Source organism: Ochotona princeps, chromosome 3, assembly GCF_030435755.1.
Source record: "Ochotona princeps isolate mOchPri1 chromosome 3, mOchPri1.hap1, whole genome shotgun sequence".
Classification (NCBI taxonomy): Eukaryota; Metazoa; Chordata; class Mammalia; order Lagomorpha; family Ochotonidae; genus Ochotona; species Ochotona princeps.
Window position 1 is genome coordinate 105,138,166 of NC_080834.1, and position 25,768 is coordinate 105,163,933.

General features: G+C 38.2%; 1 long non-coding RNA gene and 1 pseudogene across 1 annotated transcript in view; both read right to left on the reverse strand.

The window, feature by feature from the left end:
* LOC105942150 (uncharacterized) overlaps window positions 1-25,768 on the reverse strand; it is a 665,512-nt gene that overhangs the window by 488,447 nt on the left and 151,297 nt on the right. The gene's annotated exons all lie outside the window — the stretch shown is intronic.
* LOC131479933 (protein CEBPZOS-like) lies at window positions 14,694-15,306 on the reverse strand (annotated as a pseudogene).

Below are 25,768 nucleotides of genomic sequence, written 5' to 3' on the forward strand. Positions count from 1 at the left end.
CTCTAACTAGCCTTAGCTTTTCATTGCCTCTGAATTTTCCTACCTCATTCCTGTATTTCCATGGCTAACCTTACATACAGTCCAGCCTTCCCCAACTCATGAGGCATATCATATATTATGCCCCAATGTGGTGATGGTAAGGCAGCTTTCTTTGATTATGGTTCTGACAATGCTACCCTTTTTTGATTGGATTTTTACAGTATTTCTGCTCACACATAATGATACTTAGCCTAAGGATAAGCACCCTTAGGGCAGAGTCCAGTAGGAGAGAACTCATGAATCTGTGGATCCCTGTGTGTATAAAAATATGTGGTGAATTACTTGTCATTCATGTATACTTGCTACTATTTCCAAATGTACACACTGTTTTCGTAAAGTACATGTTAATTTAAAATAATTCATAGCTGTGTTTTGCCATTATGTTTTAATAATTATAAACACTAAACAAGTATCAGCTATCATGTAGAATTTGTGAAATCTGATGTGTAAAATAAATCCCTGGGGTTGGTGCCATAGCAGAGTACCCTCTGCATGTAGCATCATCCCGTATGGATGCTAGCTCAAGTCCTACCTGTTCCACTACCGATCCAGCTCTCTGCTAATGAACTAGGTAAGTAGTGGAGAATGGCCTTGTTCTTGGACCCTTGTACTTACGTGAGAAATATGGAAGAAGCTCCTGATCCTGGCCATGGCCAGGATATTGAGCTAGTGGATGAAAGATCTTTCTATCTCTTCCTCTCTCTCTTTAATCCTGCTTTCTGGATAACAATAAATAAATCTTACATAAATACCTGATCTCAGTAACATTGAAAGCCATTGTTTTAAGCACTAAGTACACGCAATCTTGTACTTGCAGCTGTTATGCTTTGTTTAATCTTGTAACCTCCTATGGAACCATCAGAGTTTCCAAAGAAGCTAATGAAGAGCAAGAGTATATATTTTAGAATATTTTGTTTACTTTTATTTTAAGGTAGGTTTAAAGAAAGAAGGAGACAGAGAGAGGAATCTTAGACCTGACAGTTCACTTCTGAAATAGCCACAATAGCCAGAGCTGGACCAGTCAGCAGATGGGAGCCAGGGGCTTATTCTGGGTCTTCCACATGCAATGCAGGGGTCCGAGGACTTGAGTCATCCTCCTCTGCTTTCCCAGGACATTAGCAGGGAGCTGGATCAGAAGTGAAGCAACCAGGAAATAAACTGGTGTCCATACAGGATTCCAGTGCCACAAGTAGAGGATTAACTTGCTATGACACCTGGCCAGCCCCATATTTTTTAAATCCTGTAACATTTCACCCAGCACTGAATACATAGTGGATATACAACAAATACATATTTTAGCTAATTTGAGTAGTATTAGTTGAAGAAATTTAGGCTTGTCTGCTAATTATAGTCAAGGACACAGGGTAATTCTGCAGCATATTAAATTGTCCAAGGAGCCTATATGGCACAATGGGTAAGCCACCATCTGTGCTTGTTTTACTGGCATCTCATGTTGGAGTAACGGATTGAGTTCCAGCTGCCCCCACTTACAACACAAGCATCCCATGTGGATGCTGATTAATGTCCCCGTTAATCCACTTCCAATCTGGCTGCCTGCTTACAGCTTGGGAAAGTGACAGAAGGTGACTCAAGGACTTGGACACGTGCACCCATGTGGGAGACCGGGAAGAAGCTCCTGACTTGTTGACTTCACACTGGCTCAGCTCCAACCTGCAGCTATTTGGGGAGTGAATCACCAGCAGAAGATTCTCTCTCTCTCTTTCTCTCTGTGCGTCTGTGCATCCATCTCTCTACCTTTTCAAATAAAAATAATCCCTTAAAAAAAGAAGATAGTGTACATTTTCCATAAATATCTTGAAGAACCCTTGTATAATATCTATCTTTAGGCAGAAAATTGGAAGACTCTAGTGCCTGGTACAGGCAGGAAAGTTTTTGATTGAAAAAAAAAATGGGAGAGGAGGTTAAAAACATTTGTTTGGAAGACAGAGGAACAGAGAAAGCTCTTTCATCTGCTGGTTCACTTCCCAAAGGCCACAATGGCTGGGGCTTGACCAGGCCAAAGCCAAGAGCCAGGGACTCCATCTAGGTTGCTCACGTGAGTGGTAGAGGCACAAGTACTTACACCATCTTCTTCTTTCCCAAGCAATGAGCTGGATCAGAAGTGAAACACAGGTCGGCACTGTGGCATAGCACATTAAGCCTTTGCTTGCAATGACAGTATTCCATGTGAGGACCATGCTGAGTCCTGTCTGCTCCTTGCTAATGTGCTTGGGAAGGCAGCCAAAGATGGGTGCTTGGGCTTTGGCACCCACATGGCAGACCCAGAAGAAGCTGCAGTCTCTTGGCTTTGGCTTTCCTCAGCTCTGCCATTGTGGCCATTTGAGGAGTGAACCAGCAGATGGAAGATTCGCTGCCTGCCTCTGTCACTCCTCTACTATACTACCTTTCAGATAAACAGAAAATAAGTCTTTAAAAAAAAGTGGAATGAACAGGACTGTAATTTGTACACCTATGTTGTATTCCAGCATCACAAGCAGTAGCTTAGCCCATTGTGCTACAATTCAGAGCTCAGGAAATTTCAGATGGTAGAACAATGGTTTATTATATAGTATCAGTGATGTGTACAATCATCCATAAATTTGATTTCTCAAATAACTGAAAGTTACACATTTACAGTTCCAAATATTGTATTTATAAGCTGTATATATATTTCAAAAATGCTTTCTTGTTTATATTAAAAAATTATATTAGAATTACTCTTCCTTGTGCTTACCATACCAAATGTCAGTAATCATTTTCTGCAACTCAGGCATATAACAAAACATTTTGCTCCATTATATTATTTCACCCTAAATGAGTATACATTGAGTTTATAGTAGGACTTTAAAAAAATACATTAGAAAGCAACTTTAGCCATATGTACAAGTTGCAGAATAGTATAGTCAGTCTGTGTTTATACTCTTCGTTCAGTTCTTTCAAATGCTATAATCTATAGCTACCACATAACCATCAAAGCCAAGAAATTAATATTTGCATAATAGTATTAGATAAACCACATGCTTTATTCAAATCTTATCAGCAAAAAATATAATTCTTTCCAAAATAAAAAAGTGGACTTTGGATAAGGACTTATTGTAGACTTTCAAAAATACGAATCTTTATTATTTAATATCTTCTGTGTTTACAGTTAGGTTCTTGGTGTTGATATTTTCAACCTACATCCATTATTGAGACTATCTGATGAATGACTCTTCCTAAGTATTATTTTATCAGTACATATGTAATAGATACCAAAAAAAACTTAGAAACAGAATCCTCACAAATAGAATCAACAAATGCTTATTTCCCCTCCTACAAAGCAAGTTTGTTCTCCATAGTCCTTTCCCAGTGGGTGAAAGGGATTTGGCAGCTGTTAATTTTGTAAATTCTTAACATATTAGATGAAAATGGAGAACGTGACACTCAAACACAGAACTGTCTCATGGTGACCATTCTGCTCCCATCTGTGAACTTCAAGTTCCTTATTCCAAATCACCCAGGTTAAACAGCAAACAAAGGAATATAATATTCATACTTCATTCTCTGATGCCACCAACACTGTAGGAAAATCTTCCTGAAAGAATTTTACATTGTCATCAATTCTGCTTCTCTAAAGGATTTCACTAAAACTTTCAAAAAGGAAATTTTCCTTAGACTTTGCATTTTAAGAAGAATCATTTTATTATATGCCTCATAATAAAAGTTCTATGTCCATTTAACATATTTCCACCCACATAAAACACATGTAAATGTATGTGTAACAAAAATACAGTGCTAGGGTACTTTAAAACATTCACGAAAATAGAATTTTACATTAGCTAGTTGGGTGCAAAAAAAAATGAAATACATGCAAGATTTTTTCATCAGCTAAATTTCCCATGAGGTATTTATTTATTTCTACTTTTTCGATACTTTCATTGATTTCTACTGTTTCAATTTGACGGGAGTGAGATTTAGACCATTCTTCCCAATTTATGTAACCTTTAAAAAACCAAGACACATTTCAAATAGCATATCTTAAAAAATGTGATTCACAGTTCCCTATTTGCTTTGTGCATGCTTAAAAGAATGATTGAGTCACTGTTGTTTTGTTGTTTAATCTGATAATTATGCAAGCACTAAATCTTGCATTGGAGTAGAAAATGTTAACACACATTGAAAAACCAAAAAGCGTAGAACTATAATCTGTATGATAAAATGCATTACTCTGTTTAAAAGGATTGTTTTACAGATGCAATTAACAATCAGCGATCATACAGTTTAGCCCGGTGTTTTGATGCCATCTGTTGGAATAAGTCCTCTCACTCTCTAGAAAGAAGCTATAATTTTCAGTTTACAGTTTCATTAGGCAACACACAGATTAACAGTCACCAAAGGAAGAGAAATCCTAAACAGTTCAGTTGTGTTATTTTCCACAAAACACTAACTACATTGCTGAAAATTTCCAGAACAGATTTAAAAAATTACCAAAATAACCACCAATTACACTGACTTATTTTGCAGCTATATCAACAACAGTTCAAATACCAATAATGGTTTTTTGATTTCAGAATTGATATTTGAAAAATGATTGTCATTCTTCTAGTTTATGATTTTATTAGCTTTAAAAATGTTTTCCCTGTGCCTAAACAAGTGATGTCACAACTCCAGTGGTAAAAGTTAATATTAACCTCTCCATTAGAACACATTTATATTTGTTATTAGCTTATTAAATGCCAGAGCAAATCATTGGGGACTTTTAATACACTAGGGGGTGCTAGTTCTCTACATGTACACATTTTTAAAAGCAAAACTTTTTCCACAATTAATTTTTGCAAATGATAAAAATTGATCCAAAATTCTATTAGGTTGCACGTTACAAATGAAGAATAGAAAAAAAGTTATTAAAACTGCATTAAGAATTAAATAGCAAGAGTGAGTGACACTACTATTTTACTTTGCATAAGGTATGATCCTGTTTCATGGTTCACACATCAGCTGCTAGTGTCAAACAAAACCTGATAAAGACCTCAGCTTTTCAAAAAGTAAAATATCAGGTCTGAATTTCTTAGTACTACCTATTATGCATGTGCTGCTCCAAAAGAAATTTTTAAAACATCACTGGGGACTTACTTAAGCTTACAAGACAACTTACAAGACAACTTACTTGAGCTTCTCATCTTTTGATATCCCATCAAAACAGTCACAGATGGCAAGAAGTCACCATTAAGATGTGAACTTGTGCCCCACAGTAGGGTGGTAAATTGCTTTAAGTAACTAATGGCTCTTACTATTGGGTCTTGGAATATTTGCACGATGAAAGTAAACACACACGCCCACACGCACACACACGCACAAAGTAAAGAAATAAGCTTGTTTATTACATTGTAGGAAGAGAATCAAGTGTTAACAGGAACATTGTTACAAGTTCTACTCTACAAGTAGCCTGTATGTGGGAAGGGGTTATCTACATTTTCTTTCTTCTTTTTGGGTTTAATTCAACCAGTAGCACTTCAGGCATCAACTTTGGTAAAACATACTAATCTCTAACTTTGAACTTTCACAGACAGATTGTGTTTCATTAACAATTCTTCATTAATAAGGTCCATGACATTTCTCTGTCAACTCATTTTTATTTCCTCCTCTTATTCCACAAAATTGTATCATTCATCTAATTGCTCCAATATTTTCTTAGTACCTCTAAAAATAACCCCAAATTGTTCTCAGATTGTCCTATGAAATGGCCTCGAAATACTTGGTAGACTCTTTGGACCATTTATATATTGCTCACAGCAAGATACCACACTCAGCTAGAGTGTGTTCAGAACACTTTGACATTTCATAAAGAACATCTAAAAATATTGAGACAAAGTCACATCTTTGGATCACCTCCTAGCAAATCAGTTCTGCAGTAACAGAGCCATGTGTGTTTCAGAAATATCCCAGAGAAGCATGTCTTTAGCACACACAGGGTGTAACACACACGAGATATAATAAGGTATAATTCATCAGCCATTCACTATGACCCACATAGCTTACTGAAAGATTTTATTCATGATACTGAATAATTGCAATCTGTAACAACATCTATTATTTTATACTTTTATCTATTATGTATTATTTTATCCCCATATTTTACCTAACAGCAGTCTTCAACCTGAAAATACACTAATGTTTCGATTTTTTACTTAAAAGAATAATTTCATAGATTCATTTTGAATCATAACAGAGAATTGTCAGACACCTTAATCTTTCATCCTTTCTTGGAAGACAAAATCCAAATTCAGCATCGTTTACATCTTGGTAAACTAGATGAAGGCAAGACAATGGCTTTCAAAATAGCAGTAACTGTTGTAGATGTCAACTTCTGAGAAACAGTATGAATTATGTCAATCTATATTTTGGAATCTTTAGTCTCTTAAAGACCTAAAACTCATCAATCCCCACTCCATGCATTGATAGTCCATATTTGTCATAGACAAATGGCTTTCCATTTTCATTTTCCATCCCTCTAATTACAGAAAATCCCTGTCTTACAAACTCTGCCTTTCATGGGGGTGATGTCTATCTCCTCACTGCAGATCAATTTATTCTGTGCATAAGAGTTGTTCTTGAATGTGGAATACACAGTTTCAATGATCAATTTTGTAACTTACTAGCTTTTTAACCGTATAAGCTTCTTAGTTTCCTTGTGTCTTCAACATGTTTAGAATCTGACCACTTTTCATTACTTCCAAGACCCTTGTCCCCATTATCATCATTTCAAAGTTGGTTTTCCTTCCTTCCAAAATCTGTTCCAAAATGGCTGCCAGCAAATCAAGTTTCTCTTCTGATCAAAATAATGAAATCATTTCCTATAATTGAAAGCAAAAGTTCAAGTCTGTTACTGCCTATTAAGCTCCAACTTCATCTGCTTCTACTTGCCCTTTGCACATTTGGATATAGCAGACACATTCCTTCATTTTTTTTAAAGATTTATTTTATTTTCATTACAAATTCAGATATACTGAGAGGAGGAGAGATAGAGAGGAAGTGGAGCTGCTGGGATTAGAACCAGCGGCCATATGGGATCAAGGCGAGGACCTTAGCCACTAGGCCACGCTGCCAAGCCCCGTTCCTTCATTTAAGTCTCTGCTCATATTTGCCTTCAAATGCATCTTATCTTCCAAATTGGCTGAATTCTAACTATCTCATTGCAATCTATTCTGGCTTTTTTCTTTAATGAAAGTAAATTGATTCTCTATGGGAGATCACCCCTGAATCTCTGCCTGCATAGTCTAGGTGGGAGTTTGTAGGCAAATGGTACACCATCTCTCTGGGGGAACCCCCTGACAATGGTTTTGACTGATCAAGACCTCCACCTGGTCTGCTCACTGGGCATGCATTGAGAGCAGTGGGCTGCACCCCAGTTATCTCTTCTCTGTCCTTGCATGTGCTGTGCTGGGACTTCCTTCATAAGCAACTCTAAGAATTCAAATGTGACTTACATCCTATTTGCCAGCTACACATGGTGAATATGATTCGAGACAGCTTCCAGCTTATGTGCTACAAGTGACTCACAGCCTACCTGCCTATGACCTGAGGCATATCTTCCAGCCTGCATGAGGAAGGTGATCTGTGAATTGGTTGGAGGGTCCAGAGAGACAGACATGCCTTCTAGCCAGTTACAGTGTCATTGATGGATGGGAGAATTGTTGGCGAATGCCCTTCTGTCTTACCCTTTCCAAGTCTATATAAGTTGTGCTCACTTTACAATAAATGGACACGCTCCATCAGACTGTTCCCAGTGGTTCTTGTGGCTAAAGAACATTGTGTCACCCCCTCAGTGGTATTGGGATCTACTGGCAAGAAAAAACCCTGAAAATCCCCCTGAACCCCAGAATTCTTGAAAATTCCTCTTCCCCTATAGGATTATTTTTTCACATAGTTTTTTACTTTATGATATATTAGGCAATTTATTAATTTTATATTAATTGTTGCCCTTTACTCACTAAAATAGAATTCATGGTGGCAGGGGCTTTGTCTACTTTCTTCACAAAATCTTGCACAGAGTAGGCATCCAAAAATATACACAGAATAATTCAATTTGGGGATATACATGACACTTATTAGTTAGACATGATAGATGTCCATATTGTTATTATTATTATCATAACTGCTGCAATTGTTATTCATGTTGGTATTATTTCTGCTGCTACTCTATTATTCAGAATATCCGTGCCTATATTATAAGCTATAGTTACTAAATGTCTTTGATTTATAAGACCAGCTCACTTCCAAATCCCTGGGCTACGCCAATCAATGTGGACACTATACTAGCAACCTCATCATCAGAATTGTTCTTCCTACTAACGTGGGAAAGTACCAGGCACAGCATGGTAGCTTAGTGGCTAAATCCTCACCTTGCATCTGCCAGGTTCCCATGTGGACACTGGTTCATGTCCCAGCTGCTCTGAATCCCATTCAGTTCCCTGTTTGTGGCCTGGAAAAGCAGTGAAGGATGGCCCAAAGCCTGGGGACCCTTTACTCATGTAAGAGAACCAGAGGAAGTTCTTGGCTCCTGGCTTTGGATCAGTGCAGCCTTCTAGCCAATACAGTGTCATTATTGGATGGGAGAACAGCCAAAGATGTCCTCCTCCTTTCCCCTTTCTTAGTCTATATAAGCTTGTGTTTGCATTACAATAAACAGACATGCTTGACCAGACTGTCTTTGGTGGTTCTTGCTGCTGAAGAACAAGGTTGCCTCGCAGTCACTTGAATTTAGTAAGTCTGAGATGGAGTCTGAAATTCTATATTTGTAACAATCTCCCAAGTATTGTGACACTTTGATGTAAAACCACACTTGGAGTGACACAGCCCTAGATTACCCAATATTCTCATGAGAGTGCACAAGTTATTAAGACAATTCTTAGTTGTTCACCAAAGAACTTGTATATTGAGGGAAACTTGCAATGTTTTTAACAGCTGGCAGCATTTGGTTCTCTGTAAACAATGAGATTAAGAACTTCTTCACATTCTAAGAGTGACTCAACAGTTGATAAAGGATACTTGGGTATATCCCAGTGTTCAAGCCCTAAGCTACTGGGAAATCCAATGCAATGGCCACCAGACATAAGATTGAGGGGAACACCCACCATACGAGGCTTTTAAGCTGTGTATTATGTAACTTATTTAAGTTTGAGCTAACTCATTCTGGCTGTCTTGAGGTTGTGATCTAAAAGTTAAATACTGCTATTTGCCATAGCAACTGATAGCTTAGTAGTGATGGTCATAATAAACACTGCAGAGTTAGAAGACAAAGAAAAACAGGTTAAATTTGTTAAAGTTTGGTTATGTTACTGCATGTTTTAATTGATGCAAACACAATACATGCATCACGCTCAAAACCTTAACTGAGTTGTAATCTATTCACTTGATGATAAAACATTCCTCCTTTTTCCCTGAATTTTGAACCCTCTCATTTATTGAATAAAGTATTCTTCAAAATAGTAAAAAAAAAAATAGTATTTTGGTTATTAGAATTACTTTAAATTAAATTTATTTTATGTCAAAAATAATTTTTTCAACTTATTAAAATTAAAAATTAAATTAAAATGCTTTTGAATTAAATTATCAAACATTTTAAATAATTTTTAAGTATGATTTCAAGTCATATTACAGGCTCTCAGTTTTTTATTGAGATGCCTACCTTATTTACCAGGTGTTTTCTCTCCACTAAACTTGGCTAGAATGCAGTCTTATTCTTAATCCCGTGTGTGAATTTTGTTCATGAAGAACTTCTGAGCAGCTATCCCCTATAACACATGTGGCAGAGCTATACAAGAAAGAACAAGGGCAGCAGTAAATCCTGTGCAACCTTGCCTGAGGAACATTCCATGTCTAGTCAACCTCTATTCTTACATAATCTAGTCTAGTGTCAGCCAAAGTTTCCACTGAATACTTCATGGAGACAGAGGCTGGTCAATTTTGCCCTAGGATAGTCACCCAGTTCTTTCCCTGTTGTTTCTCCCCCAAAGTATCTGCTACATTCTTGCAGGTCGAATATCTTACAAAAGATGGAAGCTGGAGATGCAAAGTTGCAGAACAGGGTGAGGACAAGCTAAAATGGACAGAGAAAGATTAGCTAAGGAGAGTAAGAGAGGGTATGGTTCTAGGAAATAAAAGAGAACAGGCCAACAGAAGAGGAACATCTGGAAACACATGAGTAAAAGCAAAGTAGCAGAGCCCAAGCAGCTGGGTGTGAGAAGAATAGTGGATTTCATGGCCCAGAACACCAAAATGCCTCATTGGACACCATTTTGAGTTTGTTGACAAAGGCTCAGAGGTGGAGGGAGAGAGGTGAGCTGAACATTTGCTAAGCCAGGGGAGAGCAAACTTATGGCACAATATGCTCACACTGGACCCACCAGGAAAATAATACCAACTTGGCATCCCACAGGTTCCATCCAAAATAGGTCCAGGCTGCAAGCAGACCTAACAACGAGCATGTTCCAGCAACAGGATAAAAAAAAAAATCCATGTAACAGGTACCACTGATAGATCCGTACTCTAGGTTAAAGTCATAGCTAGTATCACCCTAATCCTAAGTACTGGTGGAACCAGGAATGGGATAAAGGCTAAGCAGACAATAGTACAACCATAAAACAGGATCACAGCCTCCCCCACAAAAGAGCAGAACATTGTATCAGTCTCAGAGTTAACTGAGCAAGACATTAAGCAACTGCTTGTTAAAAAAATTAAAAATCAATCAAAATGCCCTAGAAGATGTGCAAATACTTGGAGATTGAATAACATGCTGCTAAATGAACAAAATGTTATAGAAGAAATCAAATCAGAAATAACTGAGAGAACTGAAGGCATCAACATCAAAAGTCATGGTATACAATCAAGGCAAAGTTGAAAGGAAAGTACATTTCAATTAATGCTGAAGTCAAGAAACTAGAAAAGTACCAGTTAACCAAGCTGATCACACATATGATGGAGCTATAAAAACAGCAGCAAAACCATCCAAAGCAGGGGAAAAATAATAAAAATCTGAAAGGAAATATACCAAATAGAGACCAAAAGAATGATGCCTAAGATCAACAAGTCAGAGTCGGTTCTTTCAGAAAATCATCAAAATACATTCCCCACTAGGTCAGGCTCCAAAACTATTAGGGAAACAAAAATAAAAACCACACCGAATTTCCACCCAACTCCCGTGAGACTGACTCACATTCAGAACTCTACCAATAACTCCTGGTGGTATGAATGTGGCCAAAATAAAAGGTAACTGACTCAACTATTGGTAGGAATGTAGCCCAGTGCAGCCACTATGGAAGTAGTATAGGGAGTGTCCAGACAACTGAAAATGGATCAACCACAGGGTATGGCCCAGCTATCTCACATCTGGGAATATATCCAAAGGAATTTAAAAATCTGCATATCAGACAATAACCCACAACCCTATGTTTGCAGCAGCACAATCTACAATAGCAAAGACATGAAACCATGTCATGAATAATAATAAAGATAGAGGCTAATTTACTGACTTCTAAACTTTCTGCCTAGGCTCTCTTGCCTCCACCCTCTGCGGAGAGGCCTATGCAGCTTTTGTTTACTACACATCTCCATCGAATGTCGGGACTGTGGGGAGTGGGGTGTGTTGTGTTTATCTGGCAGTCAAGGCTGATCCAGCTCCAAGCTAATGCACCTGGGGAAGTAGCAAATGACCCAAGTGCTTGAACCTTTGCCACCCACGTGGGAAACCCTGATGAAGTTTCAGGTTACTGGTTTTTACCTGACCCAGATTCAGCTATTGTTACCATTTAAAGAGTAAACAAATGGATCAAAGATTTATCTCTCTCTCCATTTTCACTGTAACTGTGCATCTCAAATAAACACATTTTAAAAAGATGCATTTATATTATAAATCCTAGAGAAAAGTAAGTTTCTGTTTAATAAATTAAGAAAAAGTTATAAAAATCATTGATGCCCTCTTTCAATACAAATTTTTAAATAGCTTTTAAAAAAGTTTAAAGGCACAGTTACACGGACAAAAGAATGAGAGAGGAGAGAAAGAGATTGTCCATCTGCTGGTCCACTCAGTAAAGGACTGCAGTGAGCAGTACCAAAGCCAGGAGCCTGAGCTTCCATCCAGGCCTCTCAACTTGGTATAAGGGATCTAAGCTCTTGAATCATCATTCATCACTATTCCCTAGGACATTAGCAGGGAGCTGGATTGGAAGTATCCAGAACTCAAAATGATACTCATATGGGATGTCAGTGCAGTCAACAGATTTATTTCCTATGCCACAATGCAGGCCTCTTATAATATACTCCTTTTTTTCCCCAAGACTTATCTTATTTTTATTGGAAATTCATATTTACAGAGAGAAGGAGAGACAGAAATAAAGATCTTCTATCTGCTGGTTCACTCCCCAAGTGGCTGCAATGGCCAGAGCTGAGCTGATCTGAAGCCAGGGGCAAGGGGCCTCTTCCAGGTCTCCCTTGTGGGTGCAGGGTCCCAAGGCTTTGAGCCATCATCATTTGCTTTCCCAGGCCAAAGGCAAGGAGCTGGAAGGGAAGTGGAGCAGTTAGAATACAAAAGAGCACCCACATGGGACCTGGCACATGCAAAGTGTGGACTTAAGCCACTAGGCTATAATGCTGGGACCACAATGACGTCTTAATTCCATGAAATATAAGGCCTGCCTGGCACTTCAGTGATCATGATTTCCCTCATGGGGCCATCATGGTGGCTCTACTGGCTGCAAGCACCAGCATCCCATATGACTGCTAGTTCTAGTCACACATTCTCTACTTCTGATCCAGCTCCCTGCTAATGTCCTGGAAAGGTAGTATGGAATGGGTCAAAGCCTTGAGACCCTGCATTTGCATGGGAGATCTAAAGAAGCTCCTGGCTCTTGGCTCCAGATGGGTTCAGCTCCAGCCACTGCAGCATTTGTGAAGTGAACCAGCATATTTCTCTCTGTCTCTCCTTCTTTCTGTAAATCTGCCTTTCCAATAAAAAATGAATATATTTTTTTAAAAATGACTTGCCACCTGGAAAGACTTTCAAAATCCTCTGAAAAATGTAAGATGAAAGAACATCAGCATGATAAAAGCAAATAATTGGAAGCAAATAATAGAAAAGCGAAGTGGGAGAGGGCAGATAGTCTTGGAAAAAAACAAGTCTTAGCAAGAGAAGTTTGTCTCTTCAGATATTTGAGAAATATCAGATTTTTGAGAAACATTTGGAAGGACTCAATTTATCTTATGATTTTGGATACCAGAATGAGGTTGTCAGGAGACAAATTAAGAGATGAAACTTTAGACTCCATATTTTAAGAGACCAGTAAAATAATTAATGTGAACCAAATATATCAAATATATTTGATAAATGACATATTTGGTAAATGTGTAAAAAATAAGCAATAGTAGGTTGTAAACTTTTTTGTCACTGAAGAAATTCTACCAAAGTTCAGATCACTACTCTTTCTTAAACTAGTGTGACAAAATACTGTAAGAGTCTTAGGCAACATTATTTTCTTCACAGCCCCTAAGGCTAGAATTGAAGATCAAGGTGCCAGTAAGACTGGTTTCTTGTGGCTGGCACAGTGGCATATCAGGTGAAATTATTGCCTGCAGCATTAGCATCCCATATGGAAACCAGTCTGAGTCCAGAATGCTCCACTTTTGATCTGTCTTTCTGGTAATGTGTCTGGAAAAAATGGCCATATCATGATGGCCCACATCCAGTGATGGCCCCTGCACTCATACTGGAGTACCAGATGAAGCTACTGGCTTCAGATAGGGACAGTTTCAGCCAATGCAGAAAGTCTAGGCATGACCTAGAGGATGGAAAATCTTGTTCTGTCTCTTCCTCTCTCTAACTCCACCTTTCAAATAAATAATAATCTCTCTTAAAATAAAAAAAAAAAGAAGATGAGTTTCTTTTGAGGTTTCCGTCTCTATCCAAACATTTTTGGTGTAATCAGGCATGGTTTACCTGTCTTGCAGTGATTAGCAAGTACAAGAACATTTTAAAAGCATGTGAAAAAATGGAATTAAAAAATAAGTTCATTTGTGCAGCAATAATCTTGAGTTCCATGCATAGTTTTCTGATAATATGCATTTTCATGAACTTTGAAAAAGCTTTGTGTACACACATTTGAAAAGTAGAACAACCGACAAAAAGAGAGATACACAGAGTGAGATCTACTATCCACAAAATCACTCCCCATATGACCACAACAATCAGAGCTAGAAGCCAGCAACCAGGAACTCCACACAGGTCTCAAACTAGAACCGAAGAGACCTAAGTGTGTGGGCCATTATGTTTGGTTCTCGGTAGCATTAGCAGGAGGCTGAAATGGAAGTATGGAGTAGCAAAACTCAAATCAGGTACTTGATATGGGGCTCAGGTGTCTCAAGAGGTGGCTTAGCCCTCTGAGGCACAATTCTTTCCCTATAATGAACTTTTTGAAAATTTGTACATGTCACGAGTCTTAAAAAAAGATAAGTATAACTCTAAGATCAGCTTCTTTTTTCTTTCCCAAATCAGCATTATTACACATCCCATTACTCAGAATTATAATATTCTCTACTTTCATGTGAACTCATGAGTATTTAATACAATCATTTGCATTAGGATTTTTTTTTTTTTTTAAAAGATGTGCTTTTAATATATATACGTGTGTGTGTAAATGCATGTATATATATATTAATGTGTGTGTGTGTTTGCTGTGTAACTACATGCTAAAGGTAATTTGATCCTGATGTTGATTTTATTATTTCACAAATGAAAGTGTTCCAGGAAAAGAACATCTTTAAGCCATTTGTTCCTTTCCCTTCCTTAGTCCTTTATTGGTAAAACATTAGCCTTTGACAGTAAAATTGGAGAGCTGCCAGCAGTGGATCTGCACGGAGGGTGGGACACTGCAGCCACGCAGACCACAGGTTGCTGTCTGTGGGAGTCGAGTCCACACCTTGGGGAGCTCACGGGTCTTCTCTTTCCTAAGGTCTCAAGCAGCTGAAATGGGAGGCCGAACGTGACAACTGGTCCTAGTTTTTGCTGTTACACCACGTTTCTTGATCTTGTTCTCTGATCCCATACATTCCAGACTGTTCAACTTATTTGTAATAAACTTCCAAGATGAAGGGAAATTTCTTGCTCATTGTTTTCCTGAAATCTTGGCTTGTGTTCATCTTTGAAAACAGAAAATAGGCTCCAAAGACACCCACCAATTCAGCCACTAAAACTCCTTTAAAGATCTTCTTTACCAGTGGTTCCATAGTGCGGGCCATCCTAAATTTAATAAATAGGCATAAACCTGAAGCAGGAACCCACCGAGCGGCCCCGCGTCCCGCCCTGGCTCCCACCCACCTCCCAGCTGTCCGCTGCGCTCCCCGGCCCCGGAGCTCGCACTCGGCTCCCGCAGCGCGGACTGTCCTGCATTAGGATTTAAAATAAGCCCAACATACCATTTTTTTTCATTGAGATCATAAGAAGACTGATCTAAGTAAACAGAAAATGTTTCTTTTTAAGGATATATGTAGGACTACTTATTGACACAAGGCTACTTCTGTTTGATTAAGGGATTGCTACAAAATAGTGACTTTCAGATGTTCAATTTTTCTGCAAATAATAATTGTATAAATCTAGAATGCAATGATACATGGTGTGCACTCTATCATCTTGTTGAATCATATATTTGAAAAATTTAGCACATATTTGCTGAGCTCCTCCTAAATAACATGAACCTGCTATGGGATGGCAATGTAGAGATAGAAACAGTAGTTTTCCCTAATCGTTTGGTGATATGTCACAAGAATACAGTATGTTCCAGTATGTACTAGTCCTCCTGTTTGAAGCTTCGACATCTATGAATGCATCAAGGGAAGGGAAAGAAAACTTGAATGATAAAATCCAGCAAAGTTTCCTGATAAAATCTTAAACTATATCGAGTATAGAAGATACCTCCACATAACAAAGACCATATGTAAAACAGCAACAACTAAGAAAATATTATTCTTTTTTACCACTTCAAATATGTAAAATAATGGAAGCTCCAGTCAGAACAGTTTGGCAAAAAAACAGAGCACCCAGATCAGAAAGAAGGAAATCAAACTGTAATTTATTTGCAGATCACTTGATCGATCTACAGAAAACTCTGCAGATTCCACCAAAAACTGCCAGAATGAATGAATTCAACAGTATTGTAGGATAGAAACATTAGCAAATTATATTAAGAAAAATAAGTCAAGAAATTAACCTCATTTCCAATAGCTACAAAACAAAGCAAAAGACAAAAAAAGCTAGAAATAATACCTAGCTACAAAACAAAAAAAGCTAGAAATAATACCTATCTTCCTAGAAACCAAAGGTTCCTATAAGAAAAACTATAAAATGATGATGAAAGCATTTGGAGAAAACACAAAGAAATGGCACGCCATCCATGGTTACGGATTAGAAGAAGCAGTTTGTTAGAGTATTCTTATAATCCAAAATAATCTACAGATTCAATGCTATCCCTATCAAAATACCAACAACACTCTTCACAGAACTAGAAAAAAAATCAATTCCCAAATCTATATGGGACAACAGAAAGTCCCAAGCACCCACAACAATCTTAAGCAATGAAAATAAAGGAAACAGCATTATATTACCTGACTTCAAAATATACTGCACAGATACAGTAATTAAAACAGTATGACACTGGTGTAAAAACAAATTCACAAACCATTGGAAGAACAGAATTTTCTGGAAGCAAAACCATGCAGCGACAGCCAACTATTCTTCAACAAAGATGGTAAGAAAATGTATTGGAGAAAATAAAGATACTAGAAAAATTGGGTATTTACATACAGAAAAATGACCTTGGACATCCTCCCCCATTCTTTTGCCTCATATAAAAGTCAGTTAAAACCAGAGTGAAGATTGAAATGGAAGAACTATGAAAATATTAGAAGGAATCATGAGTGAACTGCTCTCAGGACATTGGAATGGATAGGATTTTTTTGGATATGACTCCAACAGCAGAGGCAGTAAATGCAAAAATAGGTTCCACCAACTTAAACCTACTGTACAGCAAATGATATGGACAACAAATAAGAGACAATCGGAGACCATATTTTCCAACTAATCCTCTAGAATAACTAGAATATTTAAGGAACACAGCCATTTAACAGCAGAAATAAAATTAGGGGGGGAGACCAAAGATGGCTGAATAGGATGCAGCTGCAATAATAACCTCAGCTGCTCTGGAGAATGAAAAGAACAAAGGAAGAATCATATTTCCAGGAGCCTGACTGATGGAAACTTTCGGCAAAGAAGTGAAAATAAAAATGAAGATTGTGTGGGATAAGAAGAAAGAAGACAGAGGCACTGTTGCAGCCAGCCGCAGGGTACAGCCAGCTGCTGGCTGTCAGCTGCCATCACATCACATCAAGGTAGTAAGAAGAGCTGTGCACACTGCCATTACCAGTCTCAGCTAACAAGGAATTCTATTGTCACCCATGGACTTTCACCTCAGACTGGGGAGCTGACGGGTGTGAGCAACTGCAAGACTTTCAACTGTTCCAACACTGAAACTGCCTTGCTTTCCTCACATCACTCACCTCTCTCTCACTGAACACCAAACCTTACAGCAAAAGGTCAGGTAATGCACCTCTAGTCTACTCCCAGCAGCACAGAAGTTGCAGTCTGGAGGAGACGCCATCTTCTTGGAGTGAAGCGAGAGGAGTTTGTGGCAGCCCACAGCACTATTGATTTTGCCGGAAGAAGGACCTTGCAGTTTGGCGGAGAACCACATCCACTACCAACTTTGAGTCAAGGGTGGAGTGCCAGTAGGGCACAGGGTGCCCACCAAAGCCCATGAAGGTGGAACAAATGTCCTGCTTCCCACCTCATCCCCCACAAGGGTGCCCATTGACTAGCAAGCAAGAAGTGTTATCTTAATGTGAAGCTGATGCACTCATGAGCATCTGACTAGATTTTACCTGAGCGATGAATCTGTAGTCTCCACTAACTTGGAGTCGAGCTGACATGATTGCACCTGCTTCCTGATGATAGCAAAGGATCTAGCTTATCCAACTTGGATTTATCTCCATACCTTTTTACCATTCTGAAACAGACTGCGGCTTCCTGGCCCACCCAGCACACACCACTGAAGGAGCAACTTCCACTAAGCTACAGAGGCATATTTCAAACATGAAAGCCATCAGAGGAGAAAATCAACAAGTGTTTCCATAAATGCCAAAAATTAAACATTGAAATATGACAAACATGAACAAGGAAAGTAATACAGCTCTCCCAAAAGAACACAATATACTGCAACATTATAATATTAAGACAAGGAGATTGATGAAATGCCTGAAAAGGAATCCAAAAGAATGATTATAAGATTGTCCCAAAACAAAGAGAAGCATGTTTATTAGTTAAAGAAATCCACACACAATATGCATGGAAAATTTTCTTGAGAGGTAGAGATACTGTGAAGAATAATAAAACTGCAATATTACAAATAGGAGAATTTAATATCTCAAAACTATAGTGGAAAGCATTAACAGATGCAGAGTAAGAATCTCTGAACTAGAAGACAAATCTTTAGAAATAGCTCAGACACACATAAAGAGAAAAATGAGAAAAACTGAAAACAGTGCTCAAAACTTATGGAATACTGTCAAATTACTCTTATGAGTTCCTTAAAGTGTGGAAAGATAGAATGGATTAGAAAGCTTATTCAGTGAACTAAAAGCGAAAAGATTCTCTCATTTGGAGGAAGAAATGGACATTCATGTGCAAGAAGCACATCAAACTCCCAGGGTCCTACCAGCTGACATGATTGTGCCTGCACCTGCTGACAACAGAGAAAGCCTAGCATGTGCAACGATGATGTCACCTCGAATCTTTGTACTGCTCATTCATCCAAGAAGTGAGTCAGCAGAAAATTTTGAGAAAAAATGCAGTTTTAAAGTCTACTGAACACATAGACTTCAACAACTATTTACATAGCACTCACATTGCTTTAAATATATTTGAGCAACATAGAGCTGATTTAAATATGTAAATGAGAATATATATAGGCTACTTGGCCATTTTTATAAATAACTTCAATATTTACAGATTTTGGTAACTGGGAATAGTCTTAGAACAAACCACCAATGCATACTTAGGGACCATTTTATGTAATATGTTCTATTTTATACATAAATACATACATTTTCACCTATGGTGGACTAAAGGTAACATACCACAGAGAACAAAACCATGGAAAAGTGGGGAGATGAGGATTGAGAACTGTTTTAATTAAAAGTGATTTCCTACACATCATGTAAAATTTTTTAAAACCAAACATGCTTCTGTTTAGTGCCAGGAATTTGAGCAGAAATCTGAAGTGAAGCCAACTGATTTATATCATAGAAAAAACAAAGTAGAGCAATGATGTTTAATTCAGACGTCTAATTCAATGGTCTGTTGGAAGCTCAGACACACTACAAATGACTGCTGTCTGACTGAGGCCGCTGGCTGTCATTTTCAGCAGAGAATACTGTTAGGGAGAGTTGAAATGTAAGCCTTATTTCTTTTTTTTTCTTTTTTTTATTAATTATTTTGCATTATGTGACAGTTTCATAGGCTCTGGGAATCCCCCCACCCCTCCCCACCCCCCTCCCCCCTGGTGGATTCCTCCACCTTGATGCAGTATTACAGTTCAAATTCAATCAAGATTCTTTCCTTGCAAACGTATACCAAGCATAGAGTCCAGCTACTTATTGTCCAGATGGGTTGAGCAGTTTCTTGGGGAGACCATTTCTGGTGTGAAGTTAGAGCTGGTAGAATATCATCACAGTCAATTAAGAGTCCCAATATAACATCAAAAGCAATTTGCAACATTATGGAATTGACATGGTTTTGAGTAACCAGTATGTTTTTTTTTTAAAAAAAAAAAGCAAGTTCTTAACCACAACCTATGATTAGCTCATTGAAATTTCAATTTTAGTTTATATTCAGGACCGGCTGCTATATACCTTAAAATGGCTATAAGGTACCATTCAGCTGTCTCGTTTCTATTTCATTTTAGTATTTGGCCATTTGTTGTGTTGAAGTATAATTTTGCTAATCTTGGCAGATTTTAGGATAATCTAGACTGGCTTGTAACTCAAGACATTTGTCGACAATTAAGGTGCAGAACATTTTTTTTGGGGGGGGGTGCAGGAAAATCCTCAACACCATGGTGAGGAGTAACTAATCTTTGTGTCCCACCCAGCGAGGCATGAGCCAATCCACGCCAGCTCTTTCCTGTCAGATTCCAAGCTCTACTTTTTGTTGTTTGTCTACTTATTTTAGGTTTTTTCAGTTTGTATGATTGATCGTTTGCTATGAGGGGTTTCCGGAGCGATCCCGATGGTCATTGCAAGGGAGGGCGGGGGTCCAGAGTTGGAGCCAGGCTCGAACCAGAGAAAGCTCTCCTCCCTGGTCCTGAAGGACGTTTATTGTTCTTCTGTTTCTGCGGACCGCTCAGGGCTGTAAGCCTTATTTCTTAACTGTGTTCTTCCTGCTACTGCCAGTCTCCTTCTGTCCTGGTGCTGAACGTGGCAGAGAGCACCCACCAAGTAGCCCAAGGCAGGCCAAATGCAAGAGGGCCAATCACTCCAACTACAGTCAGATTCACTTCCACAGCACGGTCTGTGGATTTAGCCTAGACTCCTGCACGGGAATCCAGATGTAACACTGGCAGCTGGAGAAGCTAACACGATCTTCCAATTCCCCAATGAATGAAGTTGGGGAAGTGGATGGGTGGACTTCAGGGGTCATTGCAAAGGGACAAGCAGTGATTAGGAAACCATAACTCATCCAGTCAGCTGGTTTTGAGCTCTAACTCCCAAACATGCCTGAGGCACAAGGACAGTGATTTCCCATGGAAGCAAAGTCAGAGGCATGGAAGGCCACATTAAGTTTTCTGGGACAAAGGGCTTCATAGCCCAAGGCTTCCTCACACAGCCACTACCTCTGCTCTTCCCACTCTCCTTGTGCTGGGTCTTGCGCTGCTCCTTTTCTTCTTCTTCTTTCATGTCCTGCTATCTTTGGATATGTGCCTGGCCTTCTTGCCTGCATATGTCTCAGAATCTAAGCTGTCAGAGTCAGATGGTTTCTTGTATCAACATTACCTCTTCTTTCTCTGTTCTCTCTCTCTCTCTCTCTCTCTCTCTCTCTCTCTCTTTCTCTCTCCCTCCCTCCCTCCCTCCGTCTCTCTCTTTTTTTCTCTTAAATAATTCTTTGTGGAATAAAACTTCTCAAATGTTTCTAACTTTGATTCTTCCTACTCCTTTCCCTCACCAGGTGTCAGAATATCTGGTCCTACCTGGCTACATGGAAGAATCTTTTGGAAAGTGATTTTTACAGCCACACTTCTTGCAGGTAATGTTCAGAACAGCCTTAAGGGTGATCTTCTGCCCAGTGTGATCTTGAAAGGGCTGAATCTATGTATCTTCTTATTCAGGGAAATCATTTTTGTTCCTGGGTTGAAAAACTTTCACAGGGAAAGCTACTTTTATCATATTATTTTCACCTCTCTACCAAGGAGATTCACCAACATTTTATCTCTCACATTTCCTATTTCAGTGGTTTTATCAGTCCTCAGCATCTTATCACATGTCAAGATGATATGTGAATTTAATGCCTTCCAATGGCCTGGGATTTTGATAAGGGCTACATAGTCTGTTACCATACTGACTTTTCCTTTCAAAACAGTGTAGAGAGACTAGACAAGTTTCCCATGTTCTCAGGCATCCCTGAATTCATTCTTCATATTCTGTAACTTTCAAATAAAAAAAAATCTTTTAAAAATAAATCATGTTAAAGAGAAAAAGGTAGATGTGTTAATATGAAATAATATTCAAGATGTATTGTGTTATAAACCAAAGGAAGGGGCAAATGATATATCTCTGTTTAATAAATCATTACACTGGTTGTTTCTGGGTAGGAGAACTGAGATCTGGAAGGAAGACTGTCTTTTTATATATGCTTTTTAAAATATTTTGGAGTTTTTATGAACTCTATTAATACTCCAAGTAAAACTGATACAAAAATAAGGCTAGATTGCTGTTCATCTTGAGCACTTCACATATACAAACGGACTTATCAGAACTAAAGGGAGAGCTTCTTCACTTTTTTAATTGTTTCCTTTGCTGTATAGAAACTTTTTAGTTTGATGTAGTCCCATTTGTTCATTTTGGATTTGATTGCAGTTGCTTTAGGCGTCTTTTCTAAAAAGTCTTTCCCTGTTCCTATATCTTGGAGTGTGCTTCCTATGTTTTCCTTTAGTAGTTTAATGGTTTCTGGGTATAGGTTTAGGTCCTTGAGCCAGTTAGAGCTGAGTTTTGTATAGTGCGACAGGTGCGGGTCCTGCTTCTTTATTCCGCAAGCTGCTATCCAGTTGTCCCAACAGCTTTTATTGAATAGACCAGGTTTCTTACCTGGATTGTTTTCTGTTTTCTTGTCAAAGATTAGTTGACTATACATGTGTGAATTCCCTTCTGGTGTTTCTATTCTGTTCCACTGATGATCTTCTCTGTTTCTGTACCAGTACCAGACTGTTTTGATAACCACTGCACTATAGTATGTCTTGAGGTCTGGAATTGTGATTCCTCCGGTTTGATTTCTATCTTTCAGGACAACTTTAGCTATTCATGGTCTTTTGTGATTCCAGATGAACTTCTGTATCATCTTTTCTATTTCTGAGAAGAATGTTGCTTGGATTTTGATTGGGATTGCGTTGAATCTATATATTGCTTTTGGAAATGTGGCCATTTTGATAATGTTGGTCCTGCCAATCCAAGAACATGGTAAGGTTCTCCATTTTTCAAGGTTTTCTTCTATTTCTTTTTAAAATGATTTATAGTTTTCATCATAGAGGTCTTTCACATCTTTAGTTAGCTTAATTCCTAGGTATTTAAGATTCCTTTCCTCTATTTTAAATGGAACTGTACTTACAATCTCTTTCTCAGCAGTGGAATTATTTGTATACACTAGTGCCATCGATTTGTGTTCATTAATTTTGTATCCTGTTACTCTGCCAAAGTCTCTTATGAGTTCCAATAGTCTTTTGACTGAGTCTTTTGGTTCTCCTATGTAGAGAATCATGTCATCTGCGAATAACGATAATCTCAATTCCTCATTTCCAATTTGTATTCCTTTGATTGCTTTTTCTTGTCTAATAGCTCTGGCAAGGACTTCCAAAACTATATTGAAGAGTAGTGGCGAGAGTTGACATCCCTGTCTAGTTCCAGATTTTAGCAGGAAGGCTTCCAATCTTTCCCCATTTAGTATGATACTGGCATTGGGTTTATCGTAAATTGCTTTGATTGTGTTATAGAATGTTCCTTCTATGCCTATCTTGTTTAGGGTTTTTAACATGAAGTGGTGTTGGATTTTATCAAATGCCTTCTCTGCATCTATTGAGAGGATCATATGGTTTTTATGAGTCAACTTGTTGATGTGATGTATCACATTTATTGTTTTGCGAATGTTGAACCATCCCTGCATGCCTGGGATGAATCCCACCTGGTCCGGGTGAATAATCTGCCTAATGTGTTGTTGGATCCTGTTGGCTAGTATTTTATTTAAGATCTTTGCATCTATGTTCATCAAGGATATCGGTCTGTAGTTCTCTTTTTCTGTTGTTTCTCTCTCTGGCTTTGGTATTAAAGTGATATTAGCTTCATAGAACGAGTTTGGAAGAATTGCCTGTTTTTCTATTGTTTGAAAAAGCTTGTGTAAGATTGGGGTAAGTTCCTCCTTAAACGTTTGGTAGAATTCAGCAGTGAAGCCATCTGGTCCCGGGCTTTTCTTGGTTGGGAGGGCTTTAATTGTTGATTCAATCTCAGTGCATGTTATTGGGCTATTTAGATTGTTAATTGCTTCTTGATTCAATTTTGGTGGATTGTATATGTTCAAAAATCTGTCCATTTCCTCTAGGTTTTCTGATTTGTTCGCATATAGTTGCTTATAATAGTTCCTGATGATTCTTTGTATTTCTAAGGTATCTGTTGTTATATCTCCATTCTCATTTCTAATACTATTGATGTGTATTTTCTCTCTCCTTGTTTTAATTAGTCGAGCTAGTGGGGAGTCTATTTTGTTGATTTTCTCAAAGAACCAGCTCTTTGATTGATTAATCTTGTGTATAGTCCTCTTGGTCTCTATTTGGTTTATTTCCTCCCTTATTTTGATCTTTCTTCCCTACTAATCTTGAGATTGCTTTGTTGTTGTGTTTCTAGTTCCTTCAACTGTAAGATTAGCTGATTTACTTGGTGCTTTTCTTGTTTCTTGACATAAGCATTAATTGAAATGAACTTTCCTCTCAGCACCGCCTTGATTGTGTCCCATAAGTTCTGATAAGTTGTGTTGATGCCTTCATTTGTTTCAAGCAATTTTTTAATTTCCCCTTTGATTTCCTCTCTAACCCACTGCTCATTTAGTAATATATTGTTCAGCCTCCATATGTTTGTAAGTCTTCCTTGGTGTTTTGACTTCTTGGTCTCAAGCTTCACTCCTTGGTGGTCTGAGAACGTACATGGTATGATTTCCACTTTTTTAAATTTGCTGAGGCTTGTTTTATGGCCTATAATATGATCAATTCTGGAGAAAGTTCCATGTACAGAATGGGAGAAAATTTTTGCATTCTACAAAAGTGACAGGGGACTAATATCTAGGATCTACAAAGAGCTTCAGAAACCCAGGGATAGTGAAAAAATAAACCCTGTAGCAAAATGGGCAAAGGAAATGAACAGACATTTCTCAAAAGAACAGATTCAAATGGCTAACAGACATATGAAAAGATGCTCAGGCTCTCTAGCCATCAGAGAGATACAAATGAAAACCACCTTGAGGTACCACCTAACTCCTGTGAGACTGGCCTACATTCAGAATTAGAAAAACAACACATGCTGGAGTGGATGTGGGGAGAAAGGTACCCTCCTTCACTGCTGGTGGGAGTGTAGGCTAGTACAATCATTGTGGAAATCAGTATGGAGAGTGCTTGGAAAATTACAAATAAACCTGCCCTATGACCCAGCAATCCTGCTCTTAGGAATATACCCAACAGAAGTAAAATCTGCATATGAGAAGGGGATCTGTAATCCTATATTTACAGCAGCACAACCTATAATAGCAATGACATGGAAACAAACCAGATGTGCGTTTAAGGAAGAATGGTTAAAAAAACTGTGGTACATCTACTCAATGGAATATTATTCAGCTGTCAAGAAGAATGATATTATTCTATTTAAAACCAGGTGGTCCCAACTAGAAACCATTATGCTCAGTGAAATGAATCAATCACAAAAGAATAAATACCATATATTCTCTCTCACATAAGGAAGCCAACATGGAAAGGGTAACTCCAATAGTCCAATCTATACTGTTTTTTTGAGCGTCTGTTGGCTGTTTTGGCTGTGTCTCAGATGTTTTGATGTTTTTATGTCGGTTTGTTTGCTTCCAAATAATTTCTTTTCTCTAGTGGAGTTCATCAAGTGCCCATGGAGTATGTGATGGCAACATAGTTCCTAAGAGACTTCTGTGTTTCCTTTTAGTTAAGCATGTGCTGCCTACTCAGTGGCACATTACTTAATCAAGGTGCTACAATTTGTTGTTGACATTGTTGCTGTTGTTATTCATGCTGTAATTGATGTGGCTGTTATGAAATGATGTCAATCCGAAAAAGTTAAAAAAATGTTCTAGATATGAGAAAAAAATGTCTTTGGTATT